The sequence below is a fragment of the Artibeus jamaicensis genome, unplaced genomic scaffold (genome assembly GCF_021234435.1).
Source record: "Artibeus jamaicensis isolate MK-2021 breed Jamaican fruit bat unplaced genomic scaffold, CSHL_Jam_final scaffold_916, whole genome shotgun sequence".
In the NCBI taxonomy this organism is placed as follows: Eukaryota; Metazoa; Chordata; class Mammalia; order Chiroptera; family Phyllostomidae; genus Artibeus; species Artibeus jamaicensis.
Window position 1 is genome coordinate 31125461 of NW_026522059.1, and position 18269 is coordinate 31143729.

Below are 18269 nucleotides of genomic sequence, written 5' to 3' on the forward strand. Positions count from 1 at the left end.
TATTCCATTAATCAGGATCTTGAGTAGAACTGGGCAACTAGCTATAAATTTAGTTTACTTTTTTCCATCCAGTTTATGAGTTTTTTTTTTGCTTGTTGATGGGATTTTCTTAGAGACTTTGCCACATGCATTACTAGAGTCCAGGTAATCTATGTTTATTGCCTTTCTCTGATCTCTCACTCCTTTTTAAAATACTTTCTTCATTTGGTTTCCAGGAAGCCATACCCATTTGGGTTTTCCTCTTATATTTCTGGCTACTTCTTCTCCAGTTCCTCTTCATTTCCTTGACATCTGCATTTTGAAGTATCCCAGAACTCGGTCCTTGGACCTCTTCTCTTTTCTAACCACACCTACTCGTAGATGATCTCATTTCGACTCATGGCTTAAGTAGCATCTGTGCACTGATGCCTGCAGCCTGGCTCTCCCCTAAACGCCAGGTCTGAATATCTATTTGTCATCTCCACTTTAATGCCTAGTATGATTTCTAAACTTAACACTTTGAATACTGATGACTGCCCTACCACAACCATATCCATAAATTAGTTCTTCTATCAGTGTTTAGTTAGTTGACTTCTCTTTTTGTCTCACCTTTTACACCCAATATGTCTGCAAATGGTGCAGCTCTAATATCAAAATGTATTCAAAATCTGATCACTTTTTAGGGTCTCCACTGTGTCAATCTGGGTACCAACCAGCAGTATCTTTCTCCTCCCGCCATCCTTGCCCCTTCAGTCTCTAGACAACCCTCAAAGTGATCCTACAAACACAAATAAGGTCTCATTACTCCTCATTGCTCTTACTCACTCAAAACCCACCTACTCAGGGCTAAAGCAAAGTTCTACAATGGCCTACAAGGTCCAACAGGATCTGGATCTCAGGTACATTTTCTTACCTCACTTTAGAGGTAGTATTTTTACTTAGTGTTTTCAACTTTGCTAGCCCTGCTCCAGTTCTACTAATAACCTCACTCCACCTAAAGCATTCCTGCCTCAGGGCCTTGATACTTGCTATTTCATGGTGCTATTTGACCTCAAATACTTCCTTTGATTGGTCACAAGGTAATTACTCTCATGTCTTTTTCTTAGTGAAAATGAAGGTCTCACATTCTTAGTGAGACCATGCTTGGCCACATCAACTAAAATTGGAACTCCTTGCACAAACGTATCTCAAGCTTACTATCCATCCAGCTTGCTAAAGTTTTAGAATTTAATGTCTAAAATACTATATGATTTACTTATGTATTTGTCTGGTGTCTATATGCACTATCTCCCGGAAGATATACCATAAACTACCCCGTGCTATATCAGGTCCCACACGAGAACAGCAATTGGTACTTTTTGTTTGCTGCTGCATTCCAAGGGCCTTTAACAATGCATAGTACATAGCAGATGCTAAAAACACTACCTTCATTTTTTTTATTCGGTGAGTGAGTGGATGAATCAATGATCTTCCAATCTATCCCCTATCAAGGAAAGTAATAGGGTTAGTAGTGGTGAGACTTGGTGAAGTTATGGGAAGTCACAGTGATCACTACGTCATTATTTCCCAAATCGGCCCCTAATTAATCTATTCTAGAATGCTGCCTGGAACTGCAGACTGTGGTTCTCACATCTGGAAGGGGCTCCTGACTAGAGGTCCCACTCACCCTGCGCTTTCCTTTTCAAAGGCTTGCCTAACTACTTGTCTTTGCTTTCTTGCTGATTTGTGCCTCCAAGAAGGTGAGCACATTGCCCATCAAGCTCACTGGTGCAGCCCTGGCTCCTATCATGGTGCCTGGAGCTCAGAAATGTTCAATAAATACCTGTCATATATTGTAACATTAATGAACCCACTTTCTTGCCTTATTTTTTTAATCATACTTTACTTGCTCATTTCCATTCCTCAAACAGCTCTAACAGTAATTTGTTTAACAATTTAATTCTCTGGTTTTTGTAGGGTTATGAGAGATAGTGGCCAAAATTCCTGAGCTAATTTAGAACATATAGGGCCTGCCTTTTTCTATTTGAGCTTTGGTTTATCATAATACATTTTCTACTCAAAAATCATTGCCACTGCACAGAAAAGATGAAAACAAAATAATAGTTAAACCGTCCTTCTTTTTCCTCACTAGTCTGTCCACCTATGCCACTTACTACAAGGAACAAGTGACATGCCTTGTTCTTCTCCCTCCCAAATAGTAACTTCTTAAATCCTAAACTTCTTTTTCATGATTGCTAGATAGTTCTGAAAGTCCCAGCTTGTTTAGGCATTAATCTTTCTAAAAGTATTATAAGCATAGGCCACTTTCATATTCATTTTTTATATCCTCTGATTTCCATTATATACATATACTTTTTTAATTAAGTCACTATATTGATCTAATTCTAGTAATTTTTTTCTCTGAAGATAAATGTAACTGCATGGTAAAAATTATATTTATGAGGGAGCTATACTGAATGTTTGTGATTCCCCCAAAATATCCATATATTAAACCTGATCCCCAATGTGGTAATATTAGGAAGCCGGGTCTTTGGGAAGTGATTGGGTTATGAAGGGGGAGCCCTACTGAATGGAATCAGTGCCCTTTTAACAGAGATGCTAGAGAACTCCCTCTACCCTTTGTCACAATGAGAGAACACAATGAGAGGACAGCTGTCTATGAACCAGGAAGCGCGCCCCTACCAGAACCCAAATCTGCTGCCACCTCGATCTTGGATTTCCAGGCTCTAAAGCTGTGAGAAATAAATGCTTGTTGTTTAACCGCCCTGTCTATGGCACGCTGTTAGAGCAGCCTGAATGAACTGAGACAGAAGGCTGCTACCCAGGGCTATACCGGGTCCCCCACTTCTTCAGTTGGACAGTGGCTAGGCTCTTCAAATGTAGCAAGTAATAAAAGCTTTTGCATCAAAATGAAAATTCTCAAGAGAAATAAATAAAAAGAAGATAGCCCTGGCTGGTGAGGTTCAGTGGATTGAGCCCTGGCCTGCAACCAAAGTGCTGCTGGTTTGATTCCTTCAGGGCACACCTGGGTCAAGGGCCAGGTCAGGTCTCCAGCAGGGAGTGCGTGAGAGGCAACCACACACTGATGTTTCTCTGCCTCTCTTTCTCCCTCCCTCCCCTTTATTCTAAAAGTAAATAAATAGAACCTTAAAATATATATATATGGGGGAAATGGGACAACTGTAATAGCATAAATAAGAAAATATATTTAAATAAATAAAGAAATAAATAAATGGAAGATATACCATAAACAAAAGCTTCTAAAAAAGTTTGGGAAAAATGTCAGTCAAGCCTTTTATTTTTTTATATTTTGCCCTATTATATTAACATAAAGAAAAAAATTTTTGAATATATATTCAAAACTGAATATATAAGTTATTTGTGAAAATGTTTTAAAGGCATTGATAATGACCTATTATCATATTTGTACATATTTCTGTTGGGGAGAGTTGGATCTGTATTGAGAAGTTTCCAATTCAAAACATCCAAAATAAGGTAGGCTGGACATGCTGACTCTTCTAAATGTATATTTAATCTTTTCAATGATATGTTTCAGGGGACAAGTAAATTTTTCAAATATATTTGATAATAACCACAGATAAAAAATCATACATTATTTCTGCCAGGTTTGGACCTGTTTACATACCAGTGCATGGCAGATCATCAGTGAGCGTCTGCCACCAGGGCCACCCCTCCCAAGGGCAGGCAGGGCTCATCTCTCATGTCACCAGGCTTTCCTGCTCACATACACCCTCAAATAACTTCAAAAACTACACACCCCTTCACATCTTCTACGTAAAAATTTAAATTTTCATCATACATTTGAAAAGATATTTGTGATAGTAAATGGAGAATCATTCAAATGTTGCATTCAGAACTGTGATGAAGATTAAATGCTTTCAGGGAAAATAATTCATTTCACTATGTGATAAAATAAGCTTTTACTACCTACGTGATAACATGTCACATGCAAAAGAAACCATGCATAACTTTTATGTGTGGGTGTTAGCAAGTGTATCTTGATGAACTTGGTAGTCCCCAAAAATATTTCATTTAAAAAATTAATATACATTTACATGATACAGAATTACTAACCCACAACATTTTGAATATTCTGAATTCAGTACATCCTAACACAGATCCAGTTCCACCCTACAGAGAAATATGTACAAAACAGACAAAACCCCCACCAAATAAGATACTGTGATTAATTTTTAAAGGAGATTTCTCCAAAATCTATATTTCTAATTATTACTTTGTCGCACTCTGGAATGATCCACCAGAGTCAGATTCTGCTGAGGGGTAAATGTGAATACCGGTGAGTTCTCAGGCAGTGTTCAGAAAAACACAAATGGAGAAAGCTAAGGACTGAAAGTTGACTTCCCGAAAACCATCTGTGTGCATGTGCATATCACACAGAAGTTTGAAGACTGCTTTTTTCAGTCTCGTTCTCAAACGCCTGCATGCCCAGGGTCCACAGCCCCCGTCACCCTCCCATTTCTGTACTCTGGACACGGTCTCTCCAGCCTGAGAGACGACCAGAGTGCAGGCCTTATGTGCACAGCCTCTTTGACGTAGAAATGTTATGTTTTAAGTTTCTCTTTAAAAAAAGGAGCCAGTGAAGCCCTGACTGGTGTGGCTCAGTGGATTGAACATTAGCCTATGAACCAAAAGGTCACCAGTTTGATTCCCAGTTAGGGCATATGCCTCAGAGGCAACCAGTCATTGTTTCTCTCTCTCTCTTTCTCTGTAAAAATAAAAGGTTTCTTTTTCCTAAAAAAAAGAAGCCAGTGAAGAGAAGACCAATTTTAAAGGCTAGAGCTGACAGAGTTTAGTTGACCCAAATTGTTTACTAAGGAGAGATATTTAGTGACCTTATGACCTAAGTGGTTCAAATTTCAAATATTATGGCCCATTGTTCCCAAGAGAAACCTTATACTTTTCATGAGAGTAACCCAATTTGAGATTGAGTAACTGCCTGTTCTCATAGGACAACCTAGAGTTTTTGCACTTTGGGATAAAAAAAGAGTGACTTCTAGAATTCTTTCTTGGAGGCCTGGAATCACAGGACACCAAATCCCTTTGTAGAAATTTGCTGACCCTCAGTGTGTGGGTGCAGGTGTGTATGTACTGTTCTGTGTTTTAAGAAAGAAAAATAGAAAGAGGACCCTGGCTGGTGTAGCTCAGTGGATTGAGCGCGGGCCTGCGAACCAGACAATCGCGGTTCAATTCCCAGTCAGGGCACATGCCTGGGTTGCAGGCTGGTTCCCTGCAGGCCAGTTCCCAGCAGGGGATGCACGAAAGGCAACCCTACATTGATGTTTCTCTCCTTCTCTCCCTCCCTTCCCCTCTAAAGATAAATAAATAAAATCTTTAAAGAAAAATAGAAAGAGAATAAGAATGAACAACACCCAAGGAGATTTCTATGATAATGTCGGAGGTGACAGTGTGCTGAGAAAAGGTTACTGCTTGGCTTTACAATAAAACATATAGAAAAAGAAACAATAATAGCGGTGCAGCTCTAAACAGAAATGATTATCAACAGAAAGGGGGAAGGAAGGTTTATATTAGGCCATATTTGTAGCTTCTTTTGAAGTTACTGTGGACTTCTATAGATAATGCAAGCATTGTTCTTTCAAACCGAAAGTAGTCCTTAGTGAATCGGGAGTCAAACCACTAGATTAGACTATAAAACAATACAAAGAATCAAGACCAAACTCCTATATTTCCAGGAAAACTTGATTAAACGGTGCAATCACTGTGAACACCCACAACAGCTCCCTTTGGTTTCCATACCCGCTTCCTAGGAGACAGTCTTACAGGACTGAAGGGTTACAATAAAAAAAAAAGTGATTCCGATCTTTTAATAAGTCTTCACCTACAGAAGCTATTGTTAACTAATAAGACCATTGACAAGTCAGGCTTCCCAGAAGCAAAACCACTTATACACTAAAAATGTGAAACCCAACACATTCCCTCATAAAATATGAATCTTAAAAGGGACTGAAAAGAAGCATAAAATATCGAGGTTAAGAGCTATGTGATATTGGCCAGGTTACTTTCCTTCTCTGTGTTTCAGGTTCCTCATCTGTAAAGTAATATTACTTGTTTCATAGGATTGTCATGGTGATCAGTTTAAAGCACTTAGCACAGTGTAAATGGCATGGGTTAAGTATTCAATAAGTCGAAGTTATTACTATTACGCAGGAGACCTAATTTCAAATCCAGCTTTTCTACTAGGCAGCTATGCAACTTTGGGAAGTTAATGAACCTCTCTCGAACCTCTACCACATACCCTTTGAGAACTCGAAAGGGTCGTTATGAAGATTAGTGACATACAAGGAAGTCTTTAGAATAGAACCAGGTATCCAGCAGGTTCTTGAAAATGCTATTGGCCTTTATATCGTAAGATCATTTTTAGTTCTTTTGCTTCAGTAAACAATTTTTTGGTTATAAATAGACAATATTCAACAATATAATTGATACGTAGTAGTCAAAGATCCCTTAGTTGAGCACAAAAAGCACAAGCTTTAAAAGCACACTGAACTCCAACTGAATTAAAAACTGCCATTCTTTGAAAAATACTCATTAATAAAATAAAAAAGCAATCTATAGACTGGAATAACCATTTTTAATACAATTTGACAAAGGACTTATATCCAGAATGCATTTGAAAAAACTAGAACTTTTATAACTCAATAAAAAGAAAGACAACTCGATAAAGCATGGGCAAAAAAATGAACAGGCATTTCACAAAATAAAATATAAGGATAGCAAATAAATACATAAAAAGATGTTCGGCATTATTAGTCACTAAGGCAATGAAAACTAAAACCAGAATAAGATAACCATTATGCAAATAGAACAACTAAAATTTTAAAAATTTGCAGTACCAAAGTGTTGACAAGGATATGAAGCAACTGGAACTGCCATATGCCGCTGGGAATGCAAAATGACAGACCCACTAGAAGATGTTTGGGAGTTTCTTCCAAAGTGCAGTATACACTTACTATCTAATCAAGCAATTTTACTCCTAGGTATTTATCCAAAGAAATTCTTTAAATTTGTATATAAATCTTTATAGGACCTTTATTTATAACAGGCAAATTTTTTATATTATTTCTACAATGCAAATATGGGTTAGCAAGCAAGTAGATAAACAAATTGTGGTCCATCGATACAATGGAATACTATTCAGCAATAAAAAAGGAACAAGCTGCTAGCACATTCACCAACATTGAAGAATCTCCAAAACATTAAGCTGACCCAAATAAACTAGACATTAAAAAAGTAAATATTGTATGGTTTCACTTTAAGAAAATTCTGGAAAAGACAAATCTAGTCAGAAGTGATAGAGAGTAGTCAGTTTGCTCAGACCTGGAAGGGAGAGAATGGGGACAATTTGGGGGGTAATAGATGTGTTCTTGATTTTGAGTGAGCAGATTTGTCAAGACTCATTAAACTGTTTATGTAAAATGAACACATCCTGCTAGAATATACATTATACCATAACAAAGTTGATTTTTAGAAGTCCACATGCCCTTATCCAGAATGCCAAAGTCCACAAGCTCTTAATATCAAAAGGTTACTATAAGTGTCTGACCTAACCTAAGGCAAAGCTATTTATAGTCTGTATTTATACTATCGAGTGGTAATGTTCATGCATTAAACTACAATAATTATGGAGTACTTCACCAGACCTTGGGAGGGATATCTGCATTATACAGTATATGTATTGAATTACCTTCCTAAGATATGAAGTGTTCTAAATTCCAAAATGGGCCTTACCTTGGGGCTTTGGATGAATTGTCAATTCCTTTCCTTGTCTTAGGAAAAAGAGGAAGAAAAGAAGAAAGGTAAAGGAGGGAAGGGAGAGAAAGAAGAAAGCAGAGAGAGAGAGAGAGAGAGAGAAAGGAAGGACAGAGGAAGGGACAGAGGAAGTCAGGAAGGGATAGAGGAAGGGGCATATTCTGTGCTGGTACAAACTCTCCATAACCCCTCTTCTCGCCCAAGTGCTTCTGTCCCTCCTGCCCTTGTGCAGGAGTGGCACCTGCTCCAGTCTCTGGGGACAGCCACCTAAAGTTGATCAAATTACAGGTTTCTTTACAAGATTTTGAACAGTCTTTTTTAAGAATTTGGTTCCAAGAACAAACACTGTTGGGCCCCTTTATCATTCCTTTCTCAAAATTAAGAACCTGGGAGAGAAGAAAACAAAGGTTAAAACAAAAACTATTTTTGAGGATTTGCCAAATAGTGAATTTTTTCACACTTGTCTCCCCCCAGCCTTTCCACAGAAGGGTGGTTTGAATCTAAACACTTCAAAGTTCTTTTGATATCTGTTTTCCCCTTGTCCATACACCTCCCCTCTCCACCACGGAGAAATTGAGAAAAGATCCATATTTCATTGTGGGGCCTTGGAATTAATTTAAAGCAAATATTTCCCTTAAAATGTTTCAATCCATAAAATGAGATTGTTTTTCAAGCTTTTATTTTACTTATTCTGTTTCCAACATGTTCTAGTCTCAGCCTCATGTGTAAACTATTGTGAACATATTAAATTAGAAACACATTTTTTACTGTTATCTTTACCTCTCCAACTTTTAGTCTTCCCTAAAATGTCTTGTGACCTCTGTGGTATGACAACTACATCACATGAATTTTATTCTCCTTCTTCCTTAATGAGCCAGGGGTACAGAGCGGCAATTACGTACAGAATAGAGAAAATTCAGTGCTTCATCTAAGGAAGGGTTAAACAGACAAATATCTGGATCAGATTTCCCTAACACCTTTGGATTAATTGGATTTGAGGCTAAAAATAAATTACCCAATAGGTTAAGATGAGGTAATGTTAAAAGAACTGCTTGGAAAAGAACTACAAAAATCCGAGAGCTTCACCATGAATAGTTAAGAGCAACTTGCAAAGGGAGAAGAGAACAGGAACGTTTCTCAGCCGGATGAGGACACTTCAGAATGTTGGCGGTGGTTAGCCCTCAGACACTGATTAGAACAATAACACTGTTACTCCTTGGTGCTTACAGTACAGGGGGAGCAGATTTACAGAAAAGAAAGTTTCTACTCTTGTGGAACTTGCAACCCTCATTAGCATTCTAATCTAGAATTACCTTTCTTCTCTGAGACATCCCCAGCAAGTCAAAGGAGTATGTTGGAGAGGAAAAGGGAGGGATTCTGTGGTCAGATCAGTTTGGGGGAAAGATGCAGGCTCTTGGAGACTCACCATCACTATGAGCATGTCAAAGGCTCTGGGAGCCCTGCCATTAGGAAACCTATTTACATCTACATAAAGTGCAGTTTTTCAAATATACTTGACCATGAAATTCTTCTACATCCATTAATAACTTACAGAATTAAGGTCCCTTAGAACACATTTGGGGAATGCTGTTCTAGAAGTATTATTTTCCCATGTTTTGGTGATACTGTTCAACAGATAAAAATAAATCTCCCAGGTTTGGTCTGTAAGTTTAAAGTCATTGGGAAGGAAACATGGTTTTGTGGTGGGTTATTTCTTGTGGGTTTTTCATTCTTTCTAAAGGGGCGGGAGGGGGATTTGACCCCTTAACACTGTTTGAAGCCTGTTTGGCAGTAAGTTACCTTGACTATATATGAGCACAAGCATTAATATTGGTCCACGTGAAATCTCTTCTCCACCGGGGTGCTCCATGCCTGGAGTTGCTATAGAGTATAGCAAAGGGATTATGTGTGGGGGCTCTGGTGATAAACTACCTGGCTTTAAATGCTGTACGGCATGTTACTCAGAATCTGTATGTCTCAGTTTCCTCATCTGTACAAGGGGGTGATCACACAAGTATATACCTTATCCAGCTACCTTGAGAATAAAATGAGTTAATTCATATAGAATTTTAGAATAGCTATTGACATATAATTTGTGAGGGAAAGGGAAGGAAAGATAAAGCAAGGGTAGAGAAGGAGAGAGAAAGGGACAGAGAGAAGGAATCCTCTGATGACTGATTAGAGCCAGTCACCTCCCCTCAAGTGATGCAAAGGGCCTTGCCCCATCCCTTTAATATGATTTAAGGTCATTTGCCTTTCTGTCAGAATGTACACTTTGAGATTCCAGAGTGATTCCTCTTCCTATGCTGTGAAGCAGCTGTAGTTATTCTCACTAAAGAAAGGAAAAACCAAAATTTATATCTGAGAAACTTCCTCTCCTCATTCTAGTGAACTATCTCATTATAAAAAAACATGATCCCTTATTTCTAATTGTGTGGCCAAGCAATTTTGACCGGCTCTATACATCTCAGATCATCTTAGTGCTTTTTTCTGGCAGGCACAGTATCTTACAGATATTTCTCCAGTTCCTGCCATAGTGACTGGCCCATGGCAGGTACTATATAAATATTTTGCAAATGAATTAATGAGATGTGGGGTTTTTTCTTTTTTAAAATTCAGATTCTGTTAAATATTGAGGACAAGCTATTTTGCCTAAACTTTTATATTCCTCTTGCCAAGGTTCATGCAGATTTTCTGCATGTATAAGTTTGGATTGATAATCTTCTGAATTCAACTTAATTAATTTAGCAGGTTAATTACTGACTCCTGCCTCTCTCTTAGCCACTATCTTCAATTCATCATTCTATCCTATAGTGTCCAACAAGGTTTCTCAGAAACTCTCAAATTCACCCCCTTTTTTCCATCTGTTGCACCACTAGCATAGTCCAAACCATCTTCACCTCTCTCCTGGGTCTCTACAACAACCTCCTCACTAGTGTCCCTGCCTCCAGTGTCACAGTCTTGTTCAAGTACAAGACTGTACTTGAGTGACAAGGCTGTGTCGCTCCTATGCTTAAAATCCTTGAATAAAAGACATACACTGAGGGCTCTGGGAACTTGGTGGCCTGAGTAAAGTGACCATCTCAGAACTCCCAGAATGAACTGCTTGCCTCTCCAGTGGAAGACAGGTGTTGAAATCTGTGAGTGAGAGTCTGGGCTCCATAAGGTCACATTCAGGTAGATCTAGTATAGGGTTGCCAACTCATTGAGCTGGACAGTCAATGGGGACTTTTGAAAGAGAGTTGGCAGCCAGGACCTATGATATATATGTACAAGACAAAAAGTTGTGATTTGTGGATTCCAGTGATGCCCTCCACTTCTTCAAAGTTGACATTAACATAGTTTGCACGGGCCAGATCCTTCAGACCCTTGCAAAGCCAAGACAAGGCAGAACACGTGAATGAACCTTCCCTTCTCCTCAGCTGAGAGAGCAAAGAGAGACCACAGAATTTTCTTCCAGGTTTTTCAACAGAATGCTGTATCTGCCTTTACATTACAGGCCTACAGGACCATAATGCATTTGTGTTTCACCTCCAGCTGTATGTTTACCATAAAAGACACTTTCATGGTCTCAGGTCTGAGTCCTGAAGAGTGAACAAGGAAAACTAACAACCCATCTGAGAGGTCCCAGCAACCACAGAGAGAAAGGGCAAGTAGGAAAAAAAAAATCTCAGTAAAAGGAAAGTGCTGAAGAAAATAGACGGAAACTTGAATAGAAAATAATGTTAGCACGGAGTTCTCACCATACCTTTAAAAGACTTTACTGGCATAAAATAATAAGATTTCTCAGTGGAAAAATTATTAAATTAAAGGAGAAGGTGATCATTATTAAGGCTTAATTAGTCCTCTGGGAGAACAAATGCAAAAATACTTCAAAGTAGTGAGCAAAATAATTCAAGAAATTAAAGAATCCAAGAAAGAAAAAAGAAGCTGCAGGCATCAGCAGGAGAGGTAACATGGAAATGAAGGGTGTTTCTAAGTGAGGAAATGGACCGTGTGGAGGAAAAGCAATCGTTCAATAGAGAGTAGAGTAAAATTTCCCTGAACTGAGAAAAGACCGGAGTCCCCAGATTGGAAGGGCATGTGTAAAGTTTTGGGCAGGACTGACAAGAAGTCGCAGGCAGGCAGCTCGAAATTCTTGAACTTTAAGGAGAAAGCGGACATGAAAAGCATTCTACAGAAGAAAAATTAATGAAGAGGAGCATCGGCGGCCGTAGAAGTGCCACATCTTCCTTCAAGAGAAAACTGCCGTGAGTAATGAAATTCGCTGACGGACTCCAGAGGCTGGGAAAGAAGTGATTTAAAAATCTCTTAATGGTAATGAGATGTCTAAATCTTTAAAACAGAATTAAAAGACAATGTTGACATAAGCTAAATTTTTTTTTTTAAAAATCAACGGCTTTATTCTAGAATAAACTCAGGAATAAAAGGAGGAAAATAGTTTATTTTAAGAGGAACAAAAACTACGAAATACTTAGGAATACATTTAATAAGAAATACGTAAGAACTATATGAAGAACTCAGTCTTTGCCAAAGTTGCCATGGTTTCCTGCTTCAACAGAACTTGAACAGAACCTGGTGTCCGACCCTCCAACCCTGCCAGCTGCCCGGATGCGTCCTTCGGCCACCTCCTCACAGCTCTGGGATCCCCGCCACTGCTCCAGCACCACAAAGCCTCCCGTCCTCAGTCTCCCTCAGGGGCGCACCAGAACTACCGTGAGGACTCAGGGGCTGCCATCAACCACCACGCCACCCTGGAGCTCTACGCTTCCTACATCTGCCTATCCACGTCTTACTATTTTGACCACAGTGATGTGGCTTTGAAGAACTTCGCCAACTGTTTTCTTTACCAGTCTCAGGAGAGGGAACATGCTGAGAAACTAAGGAAGCTGCAGAATGAATGAGGCAGCTGAATCTTCCTTCAGAATATCAAGAAACCTGACCAGGAGGAAGGGCTGAATGCAGTGGGCTGTGCATTACATTTAGGAAACAGTGTGAATCAGTCACTACTGGACTTGCACAAACTGGCCACTGAGAAAAAATGACCCTCATTTGTGTGACTTCATTGAGACTCACTACCTAGATGAGCAGGTGAAATCCATCAGAGAACTGGGAGACCGAGTAACCAACTTGCACAGATCGGGGCCCCGGGATCCAGCAGGACAGAGCATCTCTTTGACAAGCACACTCTGGGAGACAGTGAGGAAAGCTAAGCTTTAGGCTGCCTTCCCACCGCCACGGAAGTGACTTCCCTGGTCACCAAAGCAGTACATGCACATTGGAGTCACCTTCACCTTTGAGAAAAGCAAAATGCAGGAATATGTATATAATATGATGCCGTCTTGGTAAAATGCAAAAACACAATCAACACCACTCAGAAAAATGCCTGTGTGTGTGCACGTACCCACAAAATGTTTGTATCACCTTCATCTTGAAATGCCTATTTTGTTACGCTGTAACGTCTCTGAAATGAAACTATATCTTTGAGTCGCCATCTGCCACGTGACAGTCGTTATGGCATGGTCCTTGCCCACACACCTACGTGCAGTTGGGTGTCAGGGCCTTCGAGAAACGTCCGTGGCAACAGTGGAGCATTATCACAGGACACACTGTGCCACTAAGGCTTCTGACGGCACAGATGACAGCAGTGCATGGAAAAGCAAAGACCCTCACCACCCCACGCCCTGCCTGGGAGTTGAGAAGCTATTCTAAATGGTCAAATCCTGAATATGAAGAAGTTTTAGGAATGTCTTACCCAATTTACTTCACTTACATTTTTTTAATGTGTACAAAAGAGTGATGTCCAGATAGGTCCAAAAGAACTAATTCAATAAATTTAAAAGAAAAATTACAAGGATTAAGCATTGTGTCAGTTTAATGGGAAGCATTTCTTTTCTTTCTACATAAAACAAAATAACTATTTTATACTGATGGCATCTTAAATTAAGTGACATGTGGTATAAATATATGCATATTAGTATTTGTACAGTATCATATAAGTAAGGAAAAAATTATGGATGAACACAATCTCTGATACTACTATGAGTACATTAGGCTGGTTATGTCACTAAAAAGGGACCGGGCCAGGAGTTGCTCTGCCTTGGGCCAGCCCATAGTGTGTGGGTTCTTGACTTCGTGCAGGAAAAATTTTGCAGTACGAGCCCAGGTGATTTTTAGAGTATGTTTATTAAAGTTGGGGATGTTGAAATGAAGAAGGGGCTTAGCATAGAAGGAGTAACAGGAGACAGCCTAGGCAGGGCAGCTTTGGCTCTCTAACCACATTTTAGGGAAGAAGTAAGCCACCTGAGGCTGCATAAACTCACTGAGAAGTAAAAGGCGCAGTGAACAAAGGCAGGGAAGGCTGCTTTTAACTTACTGAAGACTCAGGGAAAGGGGGCCCTCGGAGACAGGTTCAAGGGGTTAGCCTGAGACCGGCGGCCACTGTCTGCTGCTCCTCTGATTGTGAGTGTGGTGGGGACCCGTAGACTTTAGAGAGCAAGCGCACGTGCCTGAGGAAAGGAAGGGTGTGGGCGAGCTTCAGGAGAGCGCCCTCTGGCTTCCTTTATCTTGAGGGTCTTTATCTGTTTTCTAAAGGTGGGAATTTTAGGGGATGTCTCAGAAGAGAATCTCAATAGAATATTCATCAACCTTCCAGGTGTGCTCTTCAGTATGCTAATTTATCAAAATGAGTGTATAGCGGGGGTCAAGGTCATTCTCTGGTCAGCTTCAAAGAGTGTCCCCAGACTCCCCTGTCTCACACTTTGCACCTCACTCTCTCGGCTCCAGAAACCCCATACTTCTTTCATTTCCTCAGATACTCCTGCCTTTTCTCCTCAGAACACTAATCTCCAAACTGCCCATTTTGGTTTCATTCAGCCTTCAAGTCTCAACCCAGAATCTACTTCCTCAGAGAGGCCTTGCCCCGCTCCACACCAACTTTCTCATGCTAGTCCAAACTCCAACAGAATCATCTAGAGTCATGTTTAAAATGAAAATACCTTGTTTGTTTTCATTCTAGGTGTGATGAAGCAGACTATTATTGCAGGGTAGGGTGAGAATTCTTCTACATCTTAAAGTGTGCGTATCTATGTGACTGACTCAATGCATCCCTCAGTACTCTTTAGAACACTTTAAACTTTCTCCTTCACCATCCATCAAAAGGGTTAGTCTGTATCCAAGGACATGCTCATTGCTTTCAGAAAGAAGAAGGGAGGGAGAGGGAGAGAAACATCAATGTGAGAGAAAAACATTGACCTGATCCCTCTCCTGCGTGCCCCAAGGGAGGACCAAACCTACAACCTAGGTATTGGCCTTGACTGAATATTGAACCTGCAACCTTTCAGTTTATGGAACAATGTTCCAACTAACTGATCCACACTGGCCAGGGCATGTTACTGTTATTTAATGCAGGGGTCAACAAGTGTTTTCTGTATGGAGCCAGGTAGAATATACTTTAGACTTTGCAGAACAAAGAGGCAAGATCAAGGGTTTTATGTAGGTACCTATACAGCAAGACAATTTTTTACAACCTTTTAAATAAAATTTTTAACAAAATTTTAAACATAATGAAATATAGTTTGCTGGGATAACATTTCCCTTAATTAGCATCAAAGTTAGTGTTTTCTAATGTTATCATACGAACATGACCTCATTCTTCTACAAAGCTTCTGCTTGTTTTTTTTACTGCACAGTATTTGAGTGGTTAAAAGTCAACTGCACCTTGAAATAAAAGGGGATACATGGTACTTCTGTGGATCATACACATGCAGACACACACACAAACTCTACCAAAAATAAATAAAAATGCCAATAAATCCACCCGAATCAGCCTCTAGAATTTCGCTGCTCCTTTACCTGCACGCTTTCTCTGCTCTGGCAACGTATTCACTTCCCTGTGTTTTACTGGTTAAAACAAAGGCAACTGTCTGTAGTCAATATATTTTAAAGCCAACTTTCCAGGTAGAAACAGCACTTTTTAGAGTCAGAACTTGAAGCCAAATACAAAAGAGGACCGACTCCGGGTCCCAAAGGAAATGCGCAAAGTCGTTCTGGGCCCCTACACTTCAAGATAAGGAATTGTCTCTTGGCCTTTCCAGATTTTCTCTGATTGTCTTCCCCATTTTCTGGACACAGAGAAGTATGGCAAAGTCAAAAGTATAGTAAAAGAAAACACAAGTGAATAGAGTAGGGAAAGATTTCCTGTGCAGTTTAACATCCAAAAGCTTCACTAAATAAAAGTGTAAGAATTTGCATAGCAAGGAAAAAATGCACCACCATAATATACAACTGAAAAGACAAATGGTAGTCTGGAGGGTTATTTGGAAATACATATTAATTTTAAAAATACAAATGACAAACTAGAAAAAATATTTGTAATTTATATGTAAAGTCTCAAAAAATGTGGAAGATCAAAAACCCTGTGAACATTTTACTAGTGATATAAACAAACAGTTCATATGAAGAGAAATGCAAATGACTCTTACTCATGAGAAAGTGTTCAACCACCTTCATAATATGAGAAATATTAATTAAAACTACAGTTAGATACAATTTCTCACCTATTATATAGGCAAACATCCCAAAACTTTGACATCATACTTTGCTGGCAAGACTTTGAAGAACAGGAACATTTGATGATGGAAATGCAAAATAGTATAACCCCTATGAAGGGGAATTTTGGCAGCATCTACAAAATGTCATATGCATTTACCCTCTGACCCAGCCATCCCACTTCTAGGAATCTCTCCCACAGATACTCTGGCAAGGATACAAAAACACACATGCTCAGGCTGTGCATCTCAGCTCGACTTAAAATAGCTAAAAGCTGGAAATAACCCAGAGGTTCATCAACAGTGGGCTGGTGGAATTAACTGTAGTATATCCACCCAAAAGAGTACCAGGCAGCTGTAAAAAGAAATGAGGAATCTCTATACATACAATAGACTCTCAAACTTTCCAGATTCTTAATCCCCTTATTGTCTCCATAATAGTTCTTGGCATGCCGAGGCCAAAAAAAAATATATCTAATTATTTCACTTATTAGTGGAACAAAACGATTCCATTTATTAACATATCAATCAGTTTGGTCCTTGAGTAGGGTGGAGGGAACAGGAAAAAATTAATTTTTAAAAATATGCCTTATTTATAGATATGTTATTTTAACTGAAAACATATTTTATATAAAATAAAAACAAACTTAAAAGTTTAAAGCATTTATTGAAAATCAAAAGCAAAGTAAACAAGTGAACCTTACTGGATATCTAGTTGCTGGCATTAACCACAAAGAGGCCGATTACTCCAGGTTGCCTTAAATTAGAACAGTTTGACTATGCACCTCTAGGAGGATAAGTACAAAAAGGACCGCAAATAGCAACAACTTAAACTGATTTAGGTATCCGCGTTTGCGTTGCCGTTGATATTATCTTAATTATCCATTGACCTGAGACAAAGCAATTGAGCAAGCATGTCGTTACTACTTGTGAACTACCATTTTTAGCATGGAAGAAAGCAGCCACACATGTAAGACTAATAAAGTTAAGCGAAAACTTGATAGTCCTGAATTTAAATTAGAAGTATCAGCACAAACTCATAACGTATTTTGTCTTCAAAAAAATACCTGTCTCATAGTTTTGCCTGTTGAAAAGGTTTAGAAACTATGACCAATCTCAGAGATAAGCATCTCTGTACTCAGATTGGGTTCTTTATGTCATTTTCCACTAAAAGGAATCCTTTCCATGAAAATAAATGGATGATTCCAGGTCTGGGGCAGGAATTACAGAAGATGAGCCTGGACTATCTTATCATGCCAGAAGGCAAAAGATGCTCCCAAAGATCATGTCAAAAGACTTAGGAGATGACACCTTAGAATAACTTGCCAGTTCTCTAATTTCTAAATGGTAGGTGTGTTGGCAGCAATAACAGTACCCAGTGTTAGACGGGTGGAGGCAGACTGGACCTTGATTCAGACACCTCGATACTTGAGTTCTGGCTAAAAAAAGAATTCAGAGCCAAGACCCAAACTATAACAGAAAGTTTATTTAGAAAGGCACAGAGTTAGAAGAAGTGAGCTGTAGAAGAAATGGGCACAGGAAACAAGGTAGAGAGGCAAAAGAAAGGGACCTTGGAGCTTAGTAGGAAGAAAGGTAATGCCCTTGGGAAAAAGAGGAGGTGGGTAGGAGAGTCAGGGCTCACAGGAAGAGAGACTCTACTGAATCACCTGGATGGACCCAGTTCTTCCCCGCAACAAGCTTTGAAAGCAGGAGTGGGCAGAAAATGAGGGGCCTGGAAACCACACTAACAACTAATACTACTCCAAGAGGGAGAAGAGGACCAGAGAGGATGGTGCTGAAGAAGAAAGGGGAGGAGATGGTGTCAAAAAGGGAGAGATGAATAGTTTCTAGTGAGACACAGAGCAAGTCAAATAAAGAATGAAAAGGGTCCCCCAAAGTGGGCGAACAGTGACTGTAGTCAGGTGAATGTAG

At 39.4% G+C, this 18269-nt stretch overlaps 1 pseudogene; it reads left to right on the forward strand.

Annotated features, from left to right (window-relative positions):
- Positions 1-843: 843 nt before the first annotated feature.
- Positions 844-13001, forward strand: LOC119038566 (ferritin heavy chain-like; annotated as a pseudogene).
- The last annotated feature ends 5268 nt before the right edge of the window (positions 13002-18269 follow it).